Source organism: Heliangelus exortis, chromosome 1 (assembly GCF_036169615.1).
Source record: "Heliangelus exortis chromosome 1, bHelExo1.hap1, whole genome shotgun sequence".
Taxonomy (NCBI): Eukaryota; Metazoa; Chordata; class Aves; order Apodiformes; family Trochilidae; genus Heliangelus; species Heliangelus exortis.
In genome coordinates this window covers 75,625,292-75,650,261 of record NC_092422.1, presented here as the reverse complement: position 1 = coordinate 75,650,261, position 24,970 = coordinate 75,625,292, and the positions used below count along the sequence as shown (strand labels likewise).

The 24,970-nt window shown below is 43.3% G+C and overlaps 1 protein-coding gene across 3 annotated transcripts in view; it reads right to left on the bottom strand.

Annotated features, from left to right (window-relative positions):
- NHS (NHS actin remodeling regulator) overlaps positions 1-24,970 on the bottom strand; it is a 258,752-nt gene that overhangs the window by 123,545 nt on the left and 110,237 nt on the right. The gene's annotated exons all lie outside the window — the stretch shown is intronic.

The following is a 24,970-nucleotide window of genomic DNA, read 5'->3' as shown; positions in this document are numbered from 1 at the left end:
GTGACTGGAAGAAAATCAGCTGAAAGGAGCATATTTCCATATGATGTCTTGCACCTGAAAAAAATGGACATATTCTAAGACTGGAAAAATCTGTCACTTCTACTTAAATAGCTCTCAGCTGCTACAACCTCACTTTTTGCCTTTCAGAACTGGATCACCATTTGCTTGCTGCAGAAAGTCCTAATCAGAGTACTTTCTACAGAAGATTGTTTCTATGAGCAAGCTTCATTTGGCCACAGAAAATGATATAGTATTTAGCTCCACCATGGTGCATGCTATGTCAGATCAGGAATATGATGAAAGGCAAATGTTCCTGTAACACAAAATCATCTCTCTTGAAAACAAAACCTGTGGGATCCCTGGGTAGCACAAGGTATCCCACGGCTATCAGACAACTGAGTGGCAGCAACACTGAGACTCCACTCCACTGCTTAGACTTTCCTTTTTCTCCATTAAATTTTGCATGAAGAGCTCACCCTACCAGGTTGTACCAGTTAAGAAACACCGTTGGAAAGAAATCTGCCATCCAGACTTTAATAGAGTTTCAGCCACTTCAAAGCTGTTCATTCCTCACAGTTTTAATGCTTTTCAGCCGCTAGCTGTCTCCCCGCCAAAGTCAAGTCAATTAGCTAAGAAGTCATTAGAAAAGCCCTCAGATATGAAAGCCATGCCTTGAAGTCCAGCTCTTTTGCAGCCTGTCTCAAAAGACAGGGCTGCTACTTTGGCACGGTTTCAGCCCCTCGGTCTACCTGAAACACAAATACAAAATCCGCCTGACTCATCTGCTTTGTCTGATTGCATCCTTAGCCACGGGAAAAGCTCCCAAGAAGGAGATGAGCAAGCACGAGTGGAGCAGCAGCAGCAGCCCCAGCTGAAGAACCAGCCACTCACTTGAGCAGACCTGCTGTGACAAAGTCACGCCAGTTTTTCTGAACTGTCTTCAGGGATGCTGCTGTGCTCTAGCCTTGCACAAAAGCCTTGGTGATCCATGGCAAATTCAGCCCTAGTCAATTCTCCATGCCATGAGTCAGTCTTCACCCCAGGGCCAAACAGCACGTACTGGTTCATGACTGCTCTCAATGTGGGGTCCAGTGATTTCCCTGCCAAGAGAAATATTTGGCTTGTTTCTGACTAGAGCCCTGAATGCAAACTCTTATACCTACAGTGTGGGTGCAAAGCAGAGCTGTGCCCCAGGGCAAAGCAGGGAGTGAACCAACCTGACAGCACAGAAACACCCAGTGAAATTTATTTTCATTTTTGGCCCATCATCTTCAGTGAGCTTATCTTGTGTTGCCATACAAGCTGTAACTCATGCCAAGACTCAACATTTTTGCACTCTTAGGCCTGCTCTGTGCAGCAATGCCTGTCCCAGGGGTGCCACCACGTGCACCGAGCTCCCTGGATATCCCACAGCCCCAACTTGTCAGCTCCAGCTCCACAAAGGGCAGCTGGCACCCACACTGCTGCCACACTCACAGCTGCTATGGAGAAGGAGACTTCTTCTTCCAGGATGGTGAAACACAGCATTTGCTGCTCACGTGTCCCATCCTCTCACTGAGATCCATCTAAGTGAATAGCACAGCAGGGTGCAAAGTAAATCCCATCTGTAACACACAGCCTTATGTGATGCAGAGATGGTGCATAGGAAACTGTCTACCAAGTCCTTTTGCTAAGCCCATTTGCATCCTAAGGCAGGCTGTCATCAGACTTGGCACTGCAAAACAGAAACTGGCAGGAACCGAAGGCAAGATGCATGTGTCTGCTGCAAGTACATCCTTACAAATCCCTGCATTTTGCATTGCAGCACAAGAGCAAACAATGACATTGAGCAACCAAAAACTGCTCAAATTACACAAATTTACTCCTACAGTATGTTAGAATGGGAGCTGATTTACTCATCACTCCAAAGCAACTGGATGGAGTGACTAATGTGGAAATGATCATAATTTTCCTTGCCCTTAATTTCGAAACTGCATTTAAAAACATACGATCTGATGATGGCAAAAGATAGGTTGTAAATATTTTTTTATGGCAACAAGAGAAAAGAGGCTCAGCACTAAAAAACATCGTAGCAAGAAGCAGGAAGGGATGCTCTTACTGTACTTGCAGTTTTCACACAGATTGTACAGGGTCGGAAACACATTGTCAAAATGGAAGAAATTTGGTAAATAGCAAAATGAGCCAGGCCTAGAAGCAGGCTTAAGTGAAAAGACCAGGAAAGCTACCATTTTTTACTGCAGAAAATATGAAAATTGAAAGTGCTGTTAAAGTGCAAACAAAAAATAGGCTGCACCTCAAGGAGCCAGCACAAAAATCACCCTCTGCAGCCTTACTTTGCAGTCTGGGCCAATTAAGAGCCAATGGAGACAAACAAAATACCAAGGAGAAATTGAGTTGGTACAAATAACCATGGTTTGGGCAAGGGTCTCCTGCCTTGTAGGGGGAGAGGATAGCTCTTGCTCAGCACTGCATATATGCCTGGGGAGGGAGGGACTGCACAGCTGGAGGACAGAGTCATCCCTGATCTTCTGGGAGATGAAAAGCTGGCAAGATGTGGGGAGAGGAGGTGGCAGAGGGATGTCACTTGCTTCTTGTCTGCTCTGTTAATCAAGATATCCATTCCTCCACCATGGTGACTGTTACCATTCTGCCAGGAATGATAGATCAGGGTGAGGGAAGCACCCAGCCCTCTGTGTAGCCAGTCCCCAGGACAGCCTCTCCATACCTGCAAGGCATTGCCAGCACCCAAACACCCAAGTTTTTGCTCCCCTTCCTCATGCCACCACAGCAACACAGAAGAGAGAGCTTTGGAGGGAGGTGGGAGCCCCCCTGGCAGGATTGGGCAGAACAATGTGTGGGCAGCTGGTCACTGGAGTTGGTACACAGCACTTTTGGGCAAGAAATACACTTTGCACTTGAGGAAATGGAGAGGAGGCAGAAAGGATGGAGTGTTCTCCTGCTTTCTGGAAGCTCAGTCACTAAGCACAACAATGATCCATTTCCTAGGTTTTAAGGATACACTACTAGGCTTTTGGAACAGAAAAAATACCCTCATCTCCCCCAAATATCCACCCGCACTGGCAGATTTGGAAGAGGCAGGTAGAAAATATCCTGCACCGCCATCACCTCAGCATCAATTTTTGTGTGCACAGTGGATGTTTTCCAGGATTCCCTGGTGCCCAGAAAGGCTAGGGACAGCTGCTATAATACCAGTAAAGATATACCAATGATGTAACACCATGGTGATGATGTGAAAGCCATCACAGCCCTGTACCCTGGCCCTGGGTTATTGTGGATGAACCCTGAGGAGATAACATAAGATTCCTGCCTTTCAGATGACTCTGTTATTCTAAACAATGCTGAGAAACAGGTAGGGAGAGCATGTGGCTGGGATGATGGGTTTGCAGAGTTCTTCAAAGGCTTCATAATGTTGCCCTGACCTGTAGAGAGCTTGATGTTTCAATGCCAACTTCATTAAGCATACCTCTGTTTCAGATAAGCCCTCAAACAATCTCTTTTGTGAGTGTTTTAATTTAAGAGGAAAACATCTGGCTGCTAACGATGCTGTTGTCATTGGAAACATAATTAAGACTTCTGTTTTAGTAAACTAAAAATAATGGTGAGTGGTATTCAACAGCCTGAAATCTTTATGCTGTATGTATAAGAGTAATGATTTCTCTGTATGTCTGTTTGAACTGTATTTATGTCTAGAAAGAGAGCTAAATAGCATGCATTGATGTTAATTGCAGAGCTGACAAGTTATTCTATCCTGTTATTATGCTGCCCCCTTCCACATGATCCTAATTCATATATAATCTGAAAAGTTTTGTTTGGTTTTAAACAGACCTCCCTCGATGGGGAAAAGATCTCCGTGGTCTGCAGCTAACCCTGAGATGGAGCTCACCAAAGCTCAGTGCTTGCTCCTGGTGTTTCAGCCTGGGAATGGCTCCAGCTTCCTGGAAGTGAAGTGGATGAGATATAGAAAATGCAACAACTCAAACCTGTTATCTGCCTTGTGAAAAATCCCAATTGGTTTGCCACTCCCTTCTGGGAAGGGTCAAACCAAGGTTCAGCCCACAAAGAAGGAAAGGAAAGGGTTGGGGGAGGTCTGGACAGTCTCCTGACACTGCACCATGGCTGTGAGAAGTCAGCCAACATCTACAGGTCTTGAAGAGACAGTTGGATGGTGACAAGCAGGGCAGTTCATGTAGGTTTCTGGAGCTACAGACAAGGATTAGGAAAGGAGTTTGTTCACAGACAATGGCCTCTTACAGCTATGAGTTGGCTCAAGAGTGTGACCCCACCTGAAAATCCACTCAAAGTCTACACTCATTCGAGTGAAAGTCTGAAACAGGGGGTGGGTAAATGGACCAGCAGAAAGGGATGGTGGTATTGCTAACCAAGTCTTCCCTAAGATGCTGGAAACTTGGGATTAGAAAGCATCATAGGTTCTGCATGCTGAAGAGCTGTGATGTATGTGGGTCACATTTCCATGTGGAAGCTGAAAGTATCACGTTATCACATGAATGCACAAGCTGGAGCATACAGCCATTTATCAAATACCACAGGATGTGCCACGGTATCCCAACTGGAAGTGCTGGCCTCATCAGGCTCTCAGTCCATGGAAGAAAAGGGATTTTTAGTTCATTAGTAGGAAGAACTACTGAAGTGTGAGAATAATTACTGGGGGCTGGGGCAGGGGGGGAAGATGCCAAGAGGCCACAAGGGAAAGTGAAGGTTTCCACTACTGAGGAAGTGTGAAACTAAGACCTCCTGCTTCTTGCTGGACCAGAAATATGATGACTTCTGTCTCTCCTAAACTATGGCAGAACTTGTGCTCTTGTGTGAGACGCTGTGTTGACAAAAATAAGCAAAGAAATGAGGCAGAGGAAACAGCTACCCAGGTATTTATCATGGTCAGACTTGTTTCAGTGTGGAGACATGTAAGTGAGATGATCCACCAGTGTTTTATTTAGTCCAGCTTGTTTGCTTAGTAAAGCAGTTTCAAGAAGATTATCCTGCAATGGTATTTTTTTTGGTTTGCCCATCCCTAGTACACAATAGCATGTTGTCAATTATAACCACACTCTATTTATAGCTCACCTCATACAGTTAACGGATATAGACTGAATGGGGCTTTCCTTTTCCTTCCCTTGGAAAGGACTTACTTCAGAGGAATGTTTTCTCCTTATTCCTCTTGCCCAATCACAAGGTTATATGAATATAGATGCCAGCTGCCCAAGGATCACAGCTATGACATGAACTCAAATACAAGTCAGGGATAAGCATCCTTTCCCTCCATTTCTTCACAACCCCTGAGAAAATGGAAAAACCTCTTTTCTTAACACAATCAAGACAGAGGCTAACATCCATCATCTGTGCTATCAAGGAAGCCTATCTGTTTCATCTCTCCTCCAACACAAACCCAACAAAATACCAAAAGGGGTCTGGGTGAAACAGATCACCCCGTGCTGCTAGTACAGTTGTGGTGGAGAAAACACTTTAATTGTGTACCCCTGTGTAAAAAATCCCGTGTCTAAAAATGCACAAAACCAAATAAAGCACAAAGCACCGGAGGGGCAAGCACTGCTTTCCTACTTGGTCTGAAGGAAATTGCTCTCCTGACAGGGAAGTGTGGAAGAACTGGGAGCTTCCTGAGCTGTTCCGATGACTCCCTTACAAGCTAAAGCTTTAGCATGTCAGCAAGAGCCACTCTCCTTCAGTTTTCTTTTCCCCTTTAGAAATGCTTAGATGCTTTTTTTAGTATTTGGGGAAAAAAAAGCAGGCTTCCACATGGGAAAGGTGAAATACTCCTGTGAAGTGATGAGCATGTTCAATTTCTACCAACAGAATTAGCTTTTTAAACAATACACTATCTTTTGCTGACTGATTACATGTGCTGACAGGTTATATTACTTGAGAATAACATGCAGGAAGTTTATTTAATGATAATCCAAATGGTCAGAGTTAAGGTTAAATGCTATTGTTTGGCTTTTGAGAGATTAAGTTTAGGAATTTACCATTCTCTTGATAATTTTTCTTATTTATGTAATGTGACAAACTGTAAAGTAGTACACACAGTCAAACAAGATACTCAGTACACAAAAAATGTGATACTATAGCCTGTGGGGATGATGACAGTTTGGTTTTTGTATTCAACAGACATCCAGATGGTATCACAGACCAGTTCTTCCATTCATTCAGACAACTTAGTTTACAGAAATACAGATGAATGATGCTTAGCTGTAACCAAAATCATGCTATCTACTATCTCAGGAGCCATAGAAAACAATTGTGTATTGCCAAGGGTTTGGTTTAAAACATACACCTACACTCTGCAGCAAAGACCCATCAGTGGGAGCAAAGATAACACTCCTACAATTTAGGGAGACACATGTACATGACAAGGACAACCAACAAGGTGGCTTTACTTTAAAACTTGCTTTCTTTGGCCACATCAAACTCAATGGAAGGCACCCCACAAGCTATGAAGGCGACGCTTCTACATATACCCTCTCCTTATGTACACAGACAGCCTTGGCAGAAGCAGGGATGATGGGGAATTGTTCAGTCAGGGCAACACAAAGGGCCCTCTGCCCTGTTTCTTCTAGGTCAGCGAGCAAGTGCTGCTGTTGAATTGGGGTTTGATGTACAAACTGCCATGTAGTTGTTTCTGATTGTTCAGAATGTGTCTTTGTTTAAACACATAAACCTCCATCTGGTACCCGTTACTGGCCCGTTTCTTCAGCTTGTGCATGGGTAACTAAACACAGAAGGTTGCAGGGGGGGTGAGCTCAGCGTGGCCACATGGTTCCACAACTCCTGCAAAGAGCAGGCTGGGCAGACACAGCCGTCTGCTTGCCCAGTCGAGGAACTGTCCCCATTGCTAACAGGGTACATTAAGGTCACAAAAAAGGCAGGTTCTCCTCTGCCCAGGAAGCCAGACCTCTGACACAGGATTAGCAGAGAGCACGTTTCAGACACGCATCTTTTAGTAATAGTAAGGAGTGATCAAGGGCAGAATGAGAGAAGTGTGTGAGCCCAAACCAAAAGGTTCAGATCCTCATTCAGGAGACCCAAATCTGGACTGCAACACATTTCACACAAACCCACCTTTTCATCTTTCTCTCACACATCTATTAGGTGTCTACAGTTTGCATCATCACTCAGTAGAAAACCACATACTGTATTTTGGGTTCACACTCAGACACTTGCCTGAATAAGCTAAAATCTGCAGCCTCCGGTTCTCCCAGGTTCAGCAGTTCTTCCCTTGTCAGTTCTTCCCCTGTCCTTTCAGAGACTTATTTTCATGTGCCTGCACCAATTATTTCTGAGATGGCATAAATCACAGTTGTAGCTATCTTACTTTGAGAAGGGTCTGTGGACCCCAATTCTATGTTTATAAAGATGTTTCTTTTCCAATCAGCACAGACCACGAAAATATCATCCTGTTCTGATGATGGCTTCTGAAAATGTTTGGCCATTGTGACAGTCTTCATGTTTAAACTGATGCACAGGCACATATTTCTTCAAAACACTGCATTTTACATATTTGCAACCAATTGTATAAATACCTAACCTTTGTATCCTCCTAAACTTTAAGATGAAGCTCATGCTGTCTGTCATGGTGGGTGACTCCCATTTGTTCCCTGGCCACCAGTGCGTGCTGAAAGCTTAGAAAATCTGTCTGCTCTGCAAGCACTGCACTGCTGCCCAAGGTCTCCAAGTCCTCTCAGGCCAAGAGGCAGCCACTCCTCTGAAAAGCAAAACCCTCTTTTGGCTGTAACCCCATCTCCATCCCCCCATGTCAGGGGTTGACAGAGACCCACCCAAAGGCTTTTGCAGTCTAAGTGCACAGATTGTTAGTCCACTAAGTCTGTTTTCAGAACTTCACAGTGCATTTCCAGAGAGTGGCAACCACATCCACGCTGGCAAGAAAAGGAGAAAAGTGAAGAATGAAACTGCTCATGAATATGTGATTTTAAAGATAAATGACACAGGGCAAACCCTACCTTTTTGCAGTCTGCTGCCTGCTCTTCTTCCAAATGAAGGATGGCCACTGTGTTAATAAAATATATTGGGCATACTGTTTCTTTCTCTTAGGATAAATAAAAGTCATAAAAAGTCATTGAAAGTCATAAATTTCTGAAGTCAATTGAGTTTCATTAATCATGCCAATGATATGGATGAGGAGCCCTGTTAATAAACTTTAAAATAACATTGTGTATTTCAAAAATTAGACCCTAAGCAAGATGGCCTGAACAATTCCTAGTGTGTCAGGGTATTTATTTTATTTAGCTTATATATTTTTAGACACAGGGCAAAAAAAATTTTCCAACAATTCTCTGCAGCTCCAAGTGTCCAAAAGGTTAGAAGAAATTCTTAATAGTCTCCACATTAGGAGGAATGGGTACTAAATAAGGTTCACTGAAAATAAGAATACTCAGCAGCTGCACTGTGGTTGGTGCACTCAGATGTGGCAAAATGCATACAGCCAGGACCAGGACCCTGCCGACATGTAACCTAGACATTTCATTTGAGTATCTGCCACACATAATTTTGTATTAAACAGCTCATTTGGCCATATTTATGGTGACAAATTGACACCCGTGGACCAGACACTCCAGGTCATGAAGCTAAGAAACCTGAAATAAACTCGTTTCTTGTAAAAAGTAGATAATAACCACAGTAAATGTCTGTTCCTGGAATGACAGGTGTTGGCAAAACTCATGCAGCTGAATTGCTGGCAAGAATTCTGACTTCAAGGAACAGACAGTTAATTCTGAAGCTTCATGAAACATCTATGGCCATCAAAGTCTCAAGTGATAAATAAATTTGCCTGTTAGCACCTAACATGAACTTTCTATGAGATTCAGCTCTTCATTTTTCCATTGGCAAAGCAAATCAACCTGTCGTGTTTAAAACACCACAGTGAGAGCAGGCAAAGCACTGAAAAAAATGCCAAAAAAATCTCATGGCGTGTCTTGAGCATGTCTACCCAGAGATTTGGGGGAACACTCAGTTTGTGCAGTTGTGCACCCAACAAGAGGGACACAAGAAGCCATGCAAGAGCAGTCCTGGGAAGCCTGCCCCACAGCACCCCAGGGTGTCCGTGAGGTTGGCAGGCAGGGACCCACTTGCCAGCCAGGCCCTCAGCCCCAAGCCCAAGCAGGCAGCCCAAAGACACAATTCTGCTCTGCAGCTCCAGCACTCAGTGCCTTCATAGGATCATAGAATCATAGAATTGGCTGGGTTGGAAGGGACCTCAGAGATCATCAAGTCCAACCCTTGATCCACTACCCCCGTGGTTACCAGACCATGGCACTGAGTGCCACATCAGTCGCTTTTTAAATATCTCCAGGGATGGAGAATCCACTACTTCCCTGGGTAGCCCATTCCAATGCTTGATCACCCTCTCAGTAAAGAAATTCTTTCTAATATCCAACCTAAACCTCCCCTGGCACAACTTGAGACCGTGCCCTCTTGTCTTGCTGAGAGATGCCTGGGAAAAGAGACAAACCTCCCCCTGGCTACCCCCTCCTTTCAGGGAGTTGTAGAGAGTGATGAGGTCTTCCCTGAGCCTCCTCTTCTCCAGGCTGAACAGCCCCAGCTCCCTCAGCCTCTCCTCATAGCACTTGTGCTGGAGTCCCTTCACCAGCCTAGTTGCCCTCCTTTGGACCCGCTCCAGGACCTCAATCTCCTTCCTGAACTGAGGGGCCCAGAACTGGACACAGTACTCGAGCTGTGGCCTCACCAGCACTGAGTACAGGGGCAGAATCACTTCCCTGGACCCGCTGGCCACACTGTTCCTGATACGGGCCAGGATGCCATTGGCCTTCTTGGCCACCTGGGCACACTGCTGGCTCATGTTCAGCTTCCTGTCAATCCAGACTCCCAGGTCCCTTTCTGCCTGGCTGCTCTCCAACCACTCTGTGCCCAGCCTGGAGCTCCCCATGGGGTTGTTGTGGCCAAAGTGCAGGACCCGGCACTTGGCCTTGTTGAACCTCATCCCATTGGAATCAGCCCAACTCTCCAGTCTGTCCAGGTCCCTCTGCAGAGCCCTCCTGCCTTCCAGCTGATCCACACTTCCCCCCAGCTTAGTGTCATCTGCAAATTTGCTGATGATGGGACTCAATCCCCTCATCTAAATCATCAATAAAGATATTAAACAGAACTGGGCCCAATGCTGATCCCTGGGGGACACCACTGGTGACCGGCCGCCAATTGGATGCAGTTTATACCAACCTGGTTTGTACCAAGCTGGGGCCGTGTATGTCACATTGCGTAGACACGGTCCTTCAAACACCCACACCTCTAGCTCAACAAGGATCATGCAGGACCAGAGTTTTGTGTGCCTCCACACACCACTTACTTCAGGGCTGCCACTTGGATTCCCAGAAATTGAGGAAGTGGTGAGAGACATATACACACACAGAGTTTAATCATTCGAGAAACCACCACTGCAGAAAGGACCTCGTCTCTTTTCCAGGAGTGTACTAATGAATGTCCTTCTCCAAAAGAAAGCAACCATAGCAGTGGCTTTCAAGGCCATCCTTCTCTTTTCTGTACAAAACTGAAGCAGTTTCACACTCTTCCCTCAAAACAAAGTTTGCAGGAAGGCTTTGATGAACTGGCTGGATGTCAAAATGGCAGAGGAAGAAGAGGGAGGAGCCATAAAAAATACTCATTTCTAATAAATCCGAGATGGTTTCACATCCCTGAGGCAGACTTCATATTGGTTTTGGCAAGCATGACACAAAAAATAACACTGAGTCTGTGACTCGTGAGCAGTTTCCTGCATGGGCTGTGGATTTGCTTTGTTTTCTGCTATTATTATTATTGTAATTAGATGGAGGTTGTGGAAAAGTGCATAGGTGCATGCAGGGGGATGAAGTAGGAAAAAATTAATCTGTCGTGTCATCACTCTTTTAATTCAAAGCATAGAAACTCGAGGTTTTTTACAGTGTGAGGTCTGATCATGATAATCTGGCACCACCTGAACAAACAGTCTGCAAGGCAGTCCATACCACAGTGAGTGGGAAGAGAGCAGGGAGCAAGCAGTGCTCAGCCTGCTTTCTCCTGCTCCAGTAAAGTTAGATGTGTGATAAAGGGAATGAGGCACATGCCACAGCCCTGTCCCTGTTCCTGTCAGGGCACACAGGCACTGGGGGAGGCAAAAGGCTTCCTTGCAGGGAAAAGCCTGCACAAATGCTTGCCCAAGACCTTGCCCTGGTGCCATCCACAGCCTCCCCTTTAGGAGACAAGCAGATGTCTGAAGAGCAAATGCCTGTTAAAAGTGTTTAATGTCTTCATTACATTAGAGTTTACAAAAAAATCCATCAGTAGCAATAATGTTTCTATAACAATTAGTACCCAAAAAGTCCCCTTCTTGGGTCTGGGCCATGGAAAGATCGGGTTAGAAAGTACTTAAGTGGACAGAAGCTCTTAAATCAAGTGAATCTGAAATTAATCAAAAAATATTTAGAGAAGTAACAGAGTAATGGTTAACAGACTTGTTAGCCTGAAGAATTTCTGAAAAATTGCAGATAGGTGATGGCCCAGGGGCTGGAAAAGGGAAAGCACGAATCCTTGCTTTAAAAGGGGAGCAAGGAAAAAAAAGGAAACTCCCAGTAATACCATGCTGGAAGAGTCTGCTTGTGCCCTGGAGGACAGGATTACAATTCAAGTTGGAAAAACATTCTGAGAATAACACGCTATAATTCAGTTTAGATAAGGGGAAGTTTCTACATGAAGATTTAAAGAATTGGATGTACTAATGCATGACAGGGAACCGCTGGACCAGCAGCAGTTGCAGAGGAGGGGGACCTGTGTGTTACAGCTGAGCAGAGGGGCTCTTGATGTCTGACTTAGCTTCAGTCTGAGAGCTGATATAGAAAAGGAAAATTCAAACTGGGCAGAGATGCTTTTCCATTCACACAGGGAAGGAAGTCCAGAAGGAAAACATCAATGAGGGAAGGTGGCTACACTCACCTAGCCTCTGAGCCCAAATGGCACCTAAAGATGGACAAAAATCCTGGGGAAGAATTGAGACAATAAACTGAGGATGACAATCCTCCATCCACTGCTGTAATATAACCCCCACCTCCCCTTTTTCTGCCTTCACTTCTGCCTTTGTCCCACTCTTGCTCTCTCCTCCAGATGCTCTTCCACAGCACTCTTACTTGAGATGAACTCTCCCGCCTGGTTTGTCACACCATGTCCTTCTTCTGCTCACTTTCCTCATAACCATGTATCACAAAGGAATATCCAGTTTCATTTCTCTCTCTCTGGGATGAATGAACAAAACAGATAGGAAAGTCACGAAGCCCGGTGCCAGCTAAACAAGATGCAAATTAACTTCATCACTCAATCACTGGGTTGTTTAGGTTCCACGGCTTCTTTAAGTGCTCCATCTTTTAGCTGTGTCTATCAACACAGCATACCCCTCAGGGCACATCTTCGAATTAGCCAGAAAAGTATGCTTTATGCATTTATATATCTGTATTAAATCAGTGACATCACTAGGGACATCACTGTCCAGACACATCATCAAATCAATACATTCAGGAATTTAGAGCTTATTGTTTAGAAATGTGGAGAAAAAGAATAGCAGATGACAAGGTAAATGTGGTGACTTAAAGGTTTCCATAGGAAGGTTTTGTCAGAGACGAGGGACTGAAGGATTAGCAGTTAAAAGAGGAGTCTCAGAGGAGCAGCTGTGCCATGTCACGGCAGAATAGCTGCTGCAGGCATCACTGCAGAGCCGGCTGAGACACGGGCAGCCTGCACTTCAGAACTCTACAGAAAGGGATCTGCACCATTTTATCTTTCATGATGATGTGTCTGAAGTGTTAACATGAGCAGGAGCAGCCACTTCATAAATGGAGACTACTGTATTTCAAAGACTCTCCTGAGTAAATCACTGGTGCTGTAAATTACCCCGCTACAAAAACCTGGGGTTTCACAGGAGCCACCAAATTGATCCTGTTCCCTCTGGCTGCTAAGTTCCTTGTTCCTCACCTTAGTTAAGAGGGGAAAAGAGGCAGTACTGAACCAATGTGGGTGAAAAGAAGTGACCTTTAGTTAAATAAAAAGACATACCACCACTCCTCCTTCTTTAACTCAGCCTTTATACAAGCTAGAAGCCAGTGCTCCTTTCACAGGGAGCACTGAAATGCCATCATTCTCTAGGTCACCACACTGGTAGACAACCATACCTCAAAACAAAACCATTAGTAGAAAAAGCTCTGTCTTTGTAGAAAAGTTCTATTTGAACTCTACAGGGTCGATGTGAACCTCACAGGGCTGAAGAGCTGGGCAAGCAACATCACAAAGGTTGAGAAAACCAGTAGAAAACCCCCACAATTCTGGTACAAAACCTGAAAGTAATGGAAAAAAGCACATAGGGGCTTTTAAATTGTGAAGGCTTTCAATATTAATACTGAAATTAGATAACAGAGAAAAATGAGATATTACCCATAAGCAGATGGGGATAAAGGTGTACTCAGCTCATGGTATGAAACTTCCCTTGGTTCAAACTCAGTTCTGGTGGCTTCACTAACCCAGTGGAGTTCCTTAGGTTATCTTTCTTCCTTCCTGTGCACCAAAGGGCAAAGAAAGCCATACAAGTGTCCTCAAGACAGGGCTCCAAAGTTACACCTCAAAATACCACACCCCTGTGTCTCTTTCCCTTTTCCACATGAAACACAAAACTTCTCACTATTGCTGAAGAAGCAGAGATGCTTTGTTTCCTAACTCTTTCTTTCACAGGTCTATGACAGAACGTGAAATCTAATATTTATAGCACCAAACCAAAGTTGTAAAATCGTTATCTTTTCACTTATTGACATTGCACCTGGATAGCCATCTCCCTATCACAGAATACTTCTAACAGATATGACCATGCCGGCAGGCATATTACTGCTCTCAAGTTATTCTTTATCTTCCACTTTGCATATGCATATAGATTTCCTTTAAAGATGTAAGATTTCAGTTATTTGGCAGGAAAGAAGCTTCTATCTGCACTCCAGAAACTGAGGAAAATCCTTTAATTTTTTTTATCTGACATTTTCAGTGCTAAAAGATGAAATCAATAGTCCTATTTCAACAGGGTATTTAAGAACATGCCTAGCTTTAAGTGTATTAGTAGTCTGATTCCATTGTAATGAATTTTGTGTTCATGACTGATCATATGCACCTGGATGAACCAGAGCTAAGAGTTTTATTTTTATGGGTACCAAGTACATGCAGCCAAGTGCAGATGCATATGAACTCCCTACAACCATAGACATGAAACAAGTTTGCCACTTTCTTGATACTCTGTCAGTCAACTTGCCCTTGATTTTTTTCCCCCTCTTATGCAGGAAAAATACACAAGACTTTGCAAACTTCTCATGGTGGTAAAGAATGGAAGCATGTCCCTGGGCCACGTTTTTCCTTCTCATCCCAGCCTTATTTAACCCAAATACAGGTGATCCAACAGGCAACGATGCAATCCTCCCTAATGTCACCTATGGACTCAAGATTTTTTTGCTTTAGTTTTGAATGTTTATGAAAGCTTATTGTCTTGCTTCTTCCACAGAAATTGTCAGCTGTGTCCTGCAGCCTATTTCAACAGCAGTTGCTCCTCCCTGCTTCCCCAGCCTTTTCTAAATTGCAGGAAGGTTCCTGTGGTTTACTGGTTCTCCCAGCGCACAGAAATTGCTTTCAGTGTCACTGAGTATCGTGTCTAAAATCTATCCACAAACAAGGAGAAAATAGGAGAAAATGGGGAATGGAAGAAAACAAAGAAGCAAAAAATGTGGTTAGCGATGCTGCTTAATTTGATCCTCTCAGGAAGTATCCTGTCCTAGAAAACAAACCAAACCAAAACATCCCAACCAGCAAAAGAAAACATTCATCATTCCCTAGATAAGATCACAAAACATGGAGGAAGCTATTCAATTCCTCAGGGCACAAGCTGCAGTCAGCTGGGAGGAGCAGGACAGCAGACAGCAATATGGGTGAGAGCCTTCCTGGAGCCTCAGAGTCCAGCAGGGCTGAACCCACCACTGTTTGCCCTCGCACCAAAAGCAGCACTGGGGGCAGCTGTGAGTCCCCGGCACCCTGTGGCTTTCACACCGCGGGCTCATCACCTGGGCTCCTTCCTGCACCCCTCCATTTGGCACAGCCAGCATACTCATCCCCAGCTGCCCCTGAGCCTCCCTGGTCTTCAAAGACACTGACTTCATGTTTTCTAGGTCTCTTTCAGTCTTGAGGGCAGATCTAGGGAGGAGGTCTATTTGCCCCATTTTCTTGCCTTTCTCCCTTGGCTTCTGGCGACTTGAAGAAGGAGTATCCCTCTTTTTGAGGGAAAGCCAGCAGGGAAAAATTATACAGTCTTGAGTGACAGGATTTGAAAAACTCAGCCTTGGCGAAGAGACAGGAGAGGGGAGAAGAAAATGACTGTACCTCCGGTTTTAGTTTGTGCTAATCTATGGATGCTCCTGTGGGGCTGATCAGTCAGAGATAAACATCTTTCCCACTGCATGCTTTCCAAGTCCGATGGGAATAACAGGTGAGGTAAGGAGGTGAGGAAACTGCTCCCAGAAACCTAACTAAAACTGCCCTAGCCAAGTATGAAAATCAGGCTTCCCTCTCTGCTGCCTCACCTAGATGCTAGTTCCAACAGGATCTGAAAACATTATGGTCTTACATTTTTAACAGAAATTGTTCCATTGCAGCCCAAAACACTCTGGGAGCAAGTTTAGTGGCTAGGTGTCACATCTGCCATTAGCTGAGTGCCAGAAGATTATCCTCTCACTGAAAGTACACTTCTCAAGAGTTTTAAATGCCACACTCACAACCACTTCCCCTCCTTTCCTAAAAACTGCAACAATTTGAAAAATGGTGTGGTGTGCTAGGAAGTGACCCCCCCAGGCTCCATCTTGGAAAAGGGCTAAGTTCTATGGCTGAATTATCCTTGAACATGCAACTGGCAGTGTCCTCTGTGAAATGAAAGAGGCTGCCTTGAAAAATAACATCAAACATTTAAACGTGCTCAGTACTACTGCTCTGTTTCTATTTATTCCTTTCCTTGCTCTTCCTCTTACTTGTGCATGTCCCTGCATGGAGTCGGCAAACCCCAGGATGGAGTCGGTTGTAATGACACAATCAGAGCTTGCCTTCCTCCCAACTACAGAGGAGATGGTACCTCTTTTGCTATTTCTTACCCTAAAGCTATCAGAATAAACACACCCACTCGTTGTCTCCAAACAGGGCCAAAAAAGTAGTATGTGATCATATATGCCGGAACTAACTGCTCCAGGGGCAAATAAACAGACAATTCAGTGCATGGCAACCTGGAAAGAAGCTGAAATGAAAAAGGACATTTGATGCTAACTTCTGGTGTTTTACCCCCTTTATCAGGACTGGCTTGCACTTCTGCTGCACCCTGGGAGAAGTAGCTCTGTGCCATGAAGATAAGCATTCATGACAGGCAGCCCAAAGTGTGTCTTCCCAGGTCCTCATAATGCCACGTGAGCACCGAGGAGCATCACGTCACCTTTGCCTTTCTTCTAGCTGCTTCTGAACATGGGAGGAAAAGCAACTTGGGGACGGAATTAATGACTCAGTTTCACTCCCTAAGAACATTTTTATTAGTTCCCATGGAGTACCTGTGAGGCATTTTGTTTTCAGCTGTTTTCCTCCAAGTCTTGTTCTCAAGTTATCTGCCCTGAGAGTCCCACATTCAACATACTATTTAGTCACTGAAACATATACATAGTAAAGACACCTCTGTCATGCACCTTCACGGCTACAATGGCCCCTGATATGTCTCTGTCTTCCTCAATTTCTAGCAGTAAAAGAAATCATCCATTGTGGCTTGATACCTCCAGGCTTTCAGAGCTCTGCATACCCACCATTTTGTTTCTGCTCTGAAGAAAGACTGGTCATACTCAAAATCCTTCCAAAAATCTCAGAAAAAAACTGTTTAGACCCACACAAACGCACTGTCACATATGAAAACTCACAGGTATGTCAATGTCTCAAAATATAGTCCTACTTATAGCCAAGCTAAACAGGCCAGTGCATTGCCTCACTCCAACTCGCCAACAGCTTTGTGTACACCATGTACATACAAATGTAAGGACAGCAAACAAAGCAGGGCATAGTTTCAGAGAGTCAGACACATGAAAGCCCCTGAACTTTGTGTATGATGAATGTTTCTGAACTCTGAAGGCTCTGAAGTGAGTAGGAACTGACAGAAACCAGAGCCAGTGCCAGCACTTTTGAGAGCTGTGGCGTTTTTTTTATACCTCACTGGATTTGGAGGTAGGGGGGAATGAAGAAAAGGAGAAGATAGGAAGGCAGAAATGAAGCAAACTGCTGGTTATTCCTCTCAGGACCATCCACAGACCCATTCAGCATCACTCACGTTTGCACAGTTGCTGTGACCTACATTGCAGTGCCAGGTAAGGGCCAGTGTTTTCTACTCCATGACTGGATGCAACAAGTCACCCTTAGGGATTCAGGCTCTCCACTTTTGGATAACCTGGATGATCCAAGAAATAAGCACTGGACATGCGAAATGCACATGTTAATTTCTCTGACATTTCGTTGGCATTTTTAGGGAAACCTCTTATGTGTGAATTCACCCCTTTCCCTATAAGGGAAGACTGGAACTGTCAGTAATTCCTCCCCACCTTCACCTCCTGTGTTCACTTTCCCAGTGCCAGGAAGTTGGGTCCTATCAGGGGGAACACTAATGGGACCAGGTCGCTGCAGGTGACAGTGAGATGGGTTCATGGCATTGCAGCTTTTTCAAGCAAGTTCTCACACCTCATTTTTGGGCAGCGGGCAGGATAAGGAAGGTGAAATAGGGCCAAAAGCAACACCCAAACTGGAGCTAAGCTTCCACACACAGAAACCCCTCTGGCAGGTGATAACTCTGCCTGCAGACTGACACAAGTCATGGATTTGTTCACAGGTGAAGTTTTTAGTCAGGAAAAACTTAATAGCAACACCTACAAAAAGCAGAGATGGAAACGAATCCTATTTTGCTTAGGTATCCACTTGGAATAAAAGCTTTATTATATTTACAGTGAAAGTGGAATTAAAGTTAGTAACATGCTGTCTGTGGCTGAGCTGTGGCTGCCAGCGCAGCTTATTCTCAAGAAAACCAACCCAAACCAAACCAACCCAAACCAAACCAAAACAACACAAAGCAACACTCAGTAGGAACTGTAAAAATCACCATAGGAGAATACTCATACTAAGAGCAGTGACATTCCTGGGAACCTTTACTGTACAAGAGCAGAGAAGCCACAATTATCTACATAAGCATGTGGTCAAAATCTGTGCCACAAAACTAGGCAGAATTGCCTATATCATATTATATCATATTTCCTATATATATATTATCTGATTTTTTAATTTTTTTTTCAGAAATTAAGCTAAAAAATGATAAAATTTACATAAAAACTCTTCCTGCCTGCAAAACTCACGGCTACATTTTACAGAAATATAAATGCCACATGCAATTGTCAAATGGTATGGATGGGAAATACATACGATGACCAACCTAAACACTGAACCTGTCATTCATCCAACTTTCTTTCCCTTTACCTTCCCCACCAAAAAACCCCAAAACTTCCAATATGACAAAAATATGTAGGCACTACTGGATTAGACTCAAACCAAATATAGCTTCTGTTTTGGTATACTTAACACAGTTTAAAGCCACATTATACAATTTTTCAAAATTCAGATCATGTATTTCAATGAACATACTGTTTCAGAATTAAGGGTTGAAAAGTTTCATTTAGCAAATCTGAAAATGACAGATTTTCATGTTCAGAAAAATGCTGTGATGAAATGTTTTGACTTTGTTAAACCTTCACTTCCTCCTCTTCTCTGTCAAAAATACTAATCAAATTTAACCCATTTTCTAGAACAATTTCAGTATCTGTGAAATTACATTTTAGGTAGCATGAACCATGTACTGACAAAACCATCTTTGCTGTATTATAACCTTTCTTAAGATAGTTCTGTTAATAATACAACAAATCACTTCATCGATTTTTTGCTGGTTTTAAAAATTACTTTGATCTTCTCTATCTTTCATAAGGTACAACTACATTTTTGCATCCCATTCACAAGTGTGCTTGGAAGTGAGCTTCCCTCTGATCTCCATGTGCCTTGGTTCACACAACAGAATCCTTGGGAAAGTCCAAACTGGATTTCTTCTGGATAAAACCAAACTGCAAGTTATGCCTGAGGAACACATCTAGCATGTTCCAGCTGCTAAAGGGTATTCAGTTCACTGGTGAGCCCTTACAACATGAACAATGTGAGGCCAGTTTCTCAGCATTGATTTATTTATTTTCTTTGTGTTCCTGCTCCTGCTGCCCTGCACTGCTGCCACGAGTTCCCCAGGAATGTTTGTTCTCAGCTCTCAACACGCTTTACAAACATGGCTCAGTGTCACCATTCTTGCTTTGCACATGGAGAAATAACCCAGCTTGAAGGATGTAAGAGCTATACTTCTAAGACTGAGTTGGTCAAGAAAGGGAAATGGAGACCTTCATAATATAGTGTGTATTTTGTCCACCTTAAATACCCAGCACCCAGGAGAGGTGGGTCTTCCATAAGCAGCCACTGACCATAAGAGAAACTGAGATAACCAGCTGAGACTTAGATGTCTAACATTTAATCCTACACCAGAAGGTCGTTCAGAAGAAAGGTTTTCCAGTACAGTGCTGATCAACCACAATTGAGAGAAACTCTCTGGATCAGACTTACTAGTACTTACTTAGTACACCCAGAGAGTGTCTGGCCCAACCTCTGCTCAGAGCAGGGGCAGCTTTAGCAGGTTGCTCAGGGTCATGTCCAGCTGGGTCTTGAGTGTTTCCATGGATGGAGACTCCACAACCTACTTGGATGGTCTGTTCCAGTGTTTTATTGCACTCACCATAGAAAAAAAATTTCTTATTTTCAGGCAGAACTTCCTCTGATTTCCATTTGTCCTGTCACTGGATATCAATGAGAAGAGTCTAGATACATCTTCTGATAACCAGTACACTGGTGGTCAGATTAAATTGAGCAATCTCTCTTTAAATGTGGGAATATTCTGGTTTCTTCTGGTGATCAATTATTCAGCCCTGAATCAATACAGTCCATCAGATTTTTCTGACTAGCTCATTCAATTCCATGACAAAGTCAAATAGCCATTTTCTCAAGCCTCAATATCAACATCCAACTGCTTGTGTTTAGAAACTTCACAATTCCAATGTTTACACATGTTTCATAACCTCAGATTCAGTGCTGAAAGATGCAATGAACCACCAATAAACTTCTATTTATGCAGTTAAAAGTTTATTGCATAACCCATTCCAATTTTCATGAGATTTTTGCTCATAAATTTCTGCAATCCATTTCATCACTGATGTGTGTGCACAGAGGGAGACAGAAAGATGACAGATAGACAGCAATTTATATGCTTAGTCTTGTGTAAATGAAACCTAAAATTCAAACTGACTTTGTAGATGCAAGCTGTGGGATTCACATTATGGTTGAAAATGTGTATGCAGAGATACATGAGATGGTGCAGGTGTGAAAACTGTGGTGGACTATTGGGAACGCATTTTGAATTTTATTTTCATTTTTCTTAAGAGTGTAGTCAAAGTTTATGTCCATATCCATTCTTACTTTGACAAATTATGACTCCATCAAATTAAATTGTGTGTTTGCATCTTCCTCTCTGTTCTGCTCACACATAACAATCTAAAAGTTTTTATCTGAAAAAGAAATCCAAAAAGTGCCTGAACACAGCTCTCAACATACAGGAATTTAAAATGCACATGAGGTGAAACTCTCATGGTTTTAAGTACGATGGACACTGAGCTCTTGCCTCCTAATAATGATTTAAGACAAAAGGGCAAGGGTGACAGAGGCAAAAGCTATTCTGGTGGTTATAGAATGTGCTCAGTGGAACTAGCTCCCTTCTCTTCCACCTCCACAAAATCCACTTGATTTCAACTGAGACCAAGCAGGCAAGCCCTGTCTGCTGACTGTAAACTGCAAGTTGTATCAGTACAACAATGTATGGGCAAAATGAAAAGAACAAACATCTTTTTAATGGACTGAAAGGGATTGAACCCACCAGAAGAAAAACTTCTGGTAACAGGACAGGCCTCATCCAGACTCAGTACCTAAGAGTGGGACTCTTGCCAGCACCATAACTATGTCAACCAAATGGATGGATTATTAAGCATGCAACAATGACACAAGACAGGCTTCCCTAAGTGTTTTCCCTAAGGTTTGAGGCTGAATCAAGGCCAGACCCCTGTTCAATGACAAAGTGTTAGTAAATGAGCTCACACCTGCAGTAAAGAGGTTGCACATCTGAAGTTGCCCCCCACTGACTCTTTTCACTCTGTGTCTAGGCCGGATCAAAATATACTCTGTCCTGTTCCCTCCCCACTCCTAACACACAGACTTTCACAGAAACCACTGGAGCTTAGTCTGTTACATGCAAAGTAAAAATGAAAGGCTGGAGTAAGTCCACATAGGAGCTGAACTAACTCCAGGGTTTCTGTGAAGTCATGTCTCATGAGCAAGAAGACATCAGGACAAAAAATCAATGCAACAAGATTTGTACAAGGAATAATGGTCCTACCTCAGAGCAAAAATGAGAGGAAAGGCTCTTCTACTTTTTCTCCATTCCCTCTTTTCTCCCTTTCCCTAAAGAAGCCCAGTCAGTTGCCATCAGTATTTCTTCTGCAATTTTGTAGTGAGCTCATAACCAAAGACAGCTAAAAGCAGTCATAAACAGTTTTATGCTTGTCCTAATTTGCCAAGTCTTGGAGTGAGTGATAAGGCTGTGCTCAGCCTCCTTCCACGCTGAAGATGCCAGGATGCTCAGCAACAGAAGTGAAAGTAGTATTTTTTTATCATTTCTCTTTGTCTTTTTTCCCTCTTTATCTTTAAAGAATAGACTGTTCTTCAAAAATAGCAGTAGAAGCTACTCCAGCTTATCTCAGTAGACTTCGCCTTCCACAAAGATGGTCTTTAATGCTATATTTAATGCCAATTCTAAGTTCTCAAATTGGATTTTCCTTGTAAACCTTTCTAGCTGAAGCAAAACAAAATGCACTTCAGAAGCAAAATGAGATCTGTCCATACAACACCTTTCAGATGCCTTCAGTTTCTCCCCTGCCTTTTCACCTGTATCATTAACAACATAGTATTGTATAGTACACATTATGTGACAGTGCAAAGTCTTTATATGTTGAAGATTGTAATAGAATTTGTTGGCAAAATGCCTGAGCAGGCAGAGGTTTCTGTGCTCAGATTCTGAAACTTCACTTGACCATTAAACACCATGCCAAGGTCATATTAACACCTTCACCTCTAGAGATCCAGCATATTCTGTTGACATAAGCATGGAATATCAATCAGTTGGGATGCCCTCCTTCTTCCATATCTAGCAGTTGCTAAACTCTTGGCAACATGAGAGGCTTGGAAGCTTACTGGTGAGCTCTTGGGATCATATCACAGGAAAGTACAAATGGCTCTAAAGACATCCCATTTTTTTCCTCTGACCATTGGGGGGATGATATGGGCACATTACAAGCCTTTATTTCTGTTTTATAGAAACAGATAGGCCTTCCCCATGATGCACAACTTTAGAAAGCAGACCTTGTCTTACTGCCAAGATTAGTTATCTCAAAATAACTATAATTCTGTTTATAAGAAGATTTGGTGCTAGACTCACTGACAAGGGTCTAGCAGCACAAAGCTGTCATAAACACATCTGAGGAAACAGCACACAGCCCAAGCATCCTTCCACTTGGCCAAGTTCCCTTTCTTTGACATGACTACCATTTGAACTTGTGGGTAACTGGCAAATGGCAGAGCAGATCCGAGGCTAGAGACAAACTAGATCTTGGTCAGCTTAGAACTTAAGCAGATAGCAGGAGCTCCAAGACCACTTTGGCCCACATATTTTTTCCACTGACCTCACCAAGCCACAGGGGAGGATCTCACTCTCTAGTGAGACCTAGTATCTAGTAAGACCTTAATACCCTGTTTTACCTCTTCAAAGACAAGACAATTTAACTCTGGCACACAAATGCAGGTTTTGAGATGACCTACAATCTGACTCTGCTCTCAAGAATGACTGTCAGCCTCCACTCTGTGGGAGCAGCACCAGTCCAGTTCCTGAACACAGAGAGCTGCATCGAGGACTTCTGGCACAAGCAATTCCAGTATCTCTCTGGGAAACTGAAGTGTGCCAGAGGCTGGGTTCAGCATACTTGCCACCAGTTAAACTATTCCATAGTAAAAACAGAGATAGGAAATGCAGCAATTTTACACATTCAATAGCATTAGGCCACCCTGGAGACTAGCTTTGGAAGAAAACAGCCTTTTTAGAGCTCAGTGAAATGATAAGCAGTTTCCAAATGGAGGCACTATTGAGAACAAGTATGTCTAATGCTCACAGAAACAAAAAAGGAAGGATTCCTCCATAAGGCTTCATGGCAGCAGCTCCAAGGCACTGCAGATCAGTGAGGATGTGCACACCATGCAGGATGAGGTTGGAAAGAAGGGGTGTTTTCAGTGGCTGCTACCCTTTGCTCATGAATACAATTTTCTTCTATCTGCTCTCATTTATCTATACTGCTTTACGAAAACCTGCTCCCAAAAGATCCATCATTTAAGGCAGCAATACTCTTTGCAATCAAAATTTAAAAAACTAGATGGCAAAACAGTTTGCTTTCCTTCTTGCTTTTAGAGCAGCAGCTGCTTTAAAAGAGTAACTTTTTTTAATTCCTCTAAAATCCTGTATCTCTGAAATACCAACTTGCTCAGAAACACTTTCTTTCCCTTGCCTCTCTGACAGGGGTAAAATTCCTTCAAAAAGTATTCCTCTGAAAGAGATGAAAACCAGAGATCAGCGGGATTTTTGAGACTGTATTTGGTGCCTCTTCCATACTGAACTGCGATATGTGATTTTGATTTGGGCCTCTCAGAAATTACTTATTTGTGTTCTTTGATAAAGTAAGGAGTAAAAAATACAACAAGTCATTCAAAAGAATATAGGTAAGGATTTACCTGTACAAAACAGATACTGCAAAGATATACATGAGCAGGCACTCTATGTATGCACACATACGTTTACAAACACAAATCACTTTCCCAGTTAGCCTAGAAGAATCAGCGAAACCTAGAGGGATGTAGCACTATAAAATCCCTCAGTTCTTTTGGGGCGAGATCTCCAAGAATGCACTTCAGTTAAGCTCTGGAACAGAAAAACTACTGGGAACTGAGGATTTGTGAACTTATTTTACAAGAGAAGGCTAGAAGATTTCAGCTTCAGTTTTGTAAAATGAAGGCTGAGGGATTATATTGGTGCCTTCCCTAAATTCACTGTGGAGATAAAAGCCAAAAGCAAAGGCAAGCTGTTGGAGTTGGCTCAAGAATAAATGGCTATAAATGGGTCAAAATTGGTTTAGGATGGAAATCAGAAGCTCCCTAAGTTTTAGAATAGGGAGGTCCTTAAAAATCTTCAGAGCAACTCAGAAGACTTCCTCCATTGTTGCTATTACCCTTAAAGTCATCTCCAGGCTAGATATGGCCAACGCTTCCACGGGCAAAGTTTAAATCCTAGTGACACAGAGAGCTTATTCTCACAGCACGGCAGAATGTGTCTTCAAAAAGCTTCCCTTTTTGTTGTTTTCTCTTGTTCCAAGAGAAAAAAAAAGCATGTTTATGAATGGCTGGGTGGAGAATGTGGCAGTTGTATCTGTTATCCTTCTACTCCAAGCAAGCAGGGCCTTGCTCTTTGCACCTTGCTCACCCACCTCTGCCAAATCCTGTTTGGTTTTCCTGCAAGAAGCACAGTTTTGCTCCCTGTACGCCCCCTATGCTTGTTTTGCAGTGGCCATGGCCACTCACTTGGAGCAACAGGAAACCAACCACTCAGCCT